Raw genomic sequence first — 3,158 nt, forward strand, 5'->3', positions numbered from 1 at the left:
AATAAACATGAATAAATATTTATTAAATATATAAAATCTAGATATACGATATTTTTTTGCAGTATTTCGAATTATCAAATATATTTATATCACAAAATATATTTATATTTTTAGAAATGATAATTTTAAATTATTATATATAATTATATCATATTATAGATTTAATTTTATAATTATATAATTATAATTTTTTTAATTTTAAATTATTACGATTATATTTCTAATGCGAATATTTATAATTTATATTTCTTTTAGAAAAATTGCATTAAATAATCCATATAATGGTAACGATTTTCTTAAATTATTTCTTAATATATCATACTATATTCTTAATATATATTATAATATATATCCGATATAACTAAGATTTTTATTATTTTTATATACTTGATAAATAAGCAAACATATAAAATAAAAAATGAAAAGTTAGTAGTTTATTATAAAAAGAAGCGATTTAGAAATATTTTTTAAAGAGTATTAAATTTCTCTCTCAGAATATGTTTAGCCATGGTAAAGACATGGCTTCTACTTATATGTTCAAGACAGCAATATTTGTGCAACGTAGACAGTAATTTAATTATTCATATACCATTTTAAACATGAAGTCTATCAAGAGTCATATGATTTTTAATATCGTTCCATCACACATTAGTGAACATGTAAGTTTAGAATATGTAATACAAATATAAATCAGATAATTTTAAATATATTAAAAATATCAACATTTGTGATAATTTACATTACTATTTTAAAATTTTCCAATTTATGCTGAAATATTTTTCATTTGCTTTTGATCATTTAAAACAGATTAAAATGATTAGTAAATTATATCAATGATATAAAATTACCTAACAATCTTTTAATCTAAAGATCAAATATATTTATATATATATATATCTAAATGTATCTAAAAAAAAAGTGTATTTAACATACAAAAATATAAGAAAAAATTTAATATATTAGATTATAAAAAGATAGACAGCAAGAAATAAATGCATATAAAAGATGACGATCAACTAACCAATCGCGTCATGCGATAAAAATATACTTCACGTAAAATCATTGACTATACATATGTATAGCAGAATAGTAGATACACGACCTTTCGGCGGTAATTTGTCACATGTGGCAAAATACGCCACGCATGCGCTGTAAGATATAACGATATGCGATGTCGCAGTGTTCCAGAGATCATGGTTCCGCGTGCCGGTGCATCGGTACTTATTCTCTGTAGAATGACTGCGCATGCGTTGAACATCACAAAGGGTGAATGTGCCTGTCTACTTTCGTAAGGCAACGTTGCTGTCGCGACGTTGCCATATCGTCAAATACATTCGAGGCTTTCGAAGCGTTCCTAGCATTATTCGTTGGCGGATAATGGAGAAGGATTAATCGACGTTAGCTAATATCGCATTTATCTATACATATTTTTTTATAGAAATTCAAATTATTTTATATGTAATTATTTCAAATTTTATTTCTCAAAATAAGAATAAAGAATCTTAATATACATTTCTAAAGCATTTGTTATAAAATTGCATTACGGAATATAAATTTATTTTCATTTTATTATGAATATTACAAATTAGATTTTTTACTAATATTTTTAGATTTATTAGATTTGAAATTTTTTAAAAATATATTAATAAATATATAATAAAAATATTTTATTATATATAAAAAAATATTTAATATTATTTATATTCATATGTTTAATAACTTAATTATTGATTTTCATTATAATTATAATATTATCATAATTCATTATATAATATATTTTACTACGAATTTACATCTTAAATATCTGCGTTTCAAATATTTTTCTATTAAAAAAATTTTTAAATTTCTTATTGATTAATTATTTTGATACAATATGACAATTGTTTACATTATAATATAATGTGACATTGAACCTTTTGAACTATATATCAAAACAAATAACGGTACATATATTTTCCTTTTCAAAACTATATTTTAGGGTATTTTGTAAAAACCCTTAAAATCTTAAATATTATCAGAAATATAAATAGTTTTAATAATTATCATTCATATATATTTAAAAAAAGATTAAAAATAGAAGAATTAAATTAGTGAAACTAGCAGAATATTATATTAATAAAAAATATATATTATAAAAATGTCTATATCATTATATTATTACATATAAAAAATATTATTCCTTCTAATAAATTGTTCAAATTTAAATTATCTTTCTCGCATTTAAAACTATATTCATAATTAAATGGCGACTTTATGAATTTTCCTAGACTGAGTTCTCGATGATGTAACGGTCACTGACCCCCCTCCTCCCACTTTTAAAATCTTCTCCCACCCATGTATTACCTACTCTTTTTCCCTTTTATGAATGATGCGCATGCGATAGAACGTTATGTACGTGAAATATACATATATACGTAGGTCACGAAGAAAATGATAACATGCATGCACAAGTTATATGTACAAATTCATATAGATTAATGATGATGAATTTAATACATGTATTAAGGTGAAAAAAATTACAACGTTCGAAAATAAATAAAAATATGTATCAATATATGATTTTTAAATTCTAAATTCTGTAACCAAATAATAATTATGTTAAAAATAATATAAGTTTGTCATTAAAAAAAGATCATAATAAAAATAATATGAAAGCTTGGAATATAAATATATTCTATAAGTAAAAAATATGATAGTCAATGAATATGTTTAAAATAAAAAAATTGTAAAAAAGATCTACAAATATGCCTTAGATATATCAAAATAAAATAATACAAAAAAATAGAAATTATATTCTCTTTTGTTAGTGGCATATATTTTTATATCAAACAAAATTAAATTTTATCATAAAATAACAGTATAAATAAAAGGAATACAAAATTGCATTTGCGATAACGAAACCTCTCAATACTTATGAATTTTATCATATTTGTAAAACTGACATAAATGATATATTCAAGTAAACAATAATAAAATGAACAATAAAAAAAAAGATAATTAATTACTCTTGTAATAAAATATAAAAATATACTAATTCATTTATTCAAATTTATTATACTTAAAAATTATTTATGAGATAATTTTAAATAATTAAATATTATATATATAAAAATATATTATATATTATATTATATATATAAAATATATATATTATATAT

At 20.5% G+C, this 3,158-nt stretch overlaps 1 protein-coding gene across 1 annotated transcript in view; it reads right to left on the reverse strand.

Moving 5' to 3' along the window:
- LOC116186789 (protein doublesex-like) overlaps positions 1-3,158 on the reverse strand; it is a gene marked incomplete at its 3' end in the record, with an annotated part of 23,243 nt that overhangs the window by 827 nt on the left and 19,258 nt on the right. The gene's annotated exons all lie outside the window — the stretch shown is intronic.

Source organism: Apis dorsata, unplaced genomic scaffold (genome assembly GCF_000469605.1).
Source record: "Apis dorsata unplaced genomic scaffold, Apis dorsata 1.3 scaffold_56, whole genome shotgun sequence".
Taxonomy (NCBI): domain Eukaryota; kingdom Metazoa; phylum Arthropoda; class Insecta; order Hymenoptera; family Apidae; genus Apis; species Apis dorsata.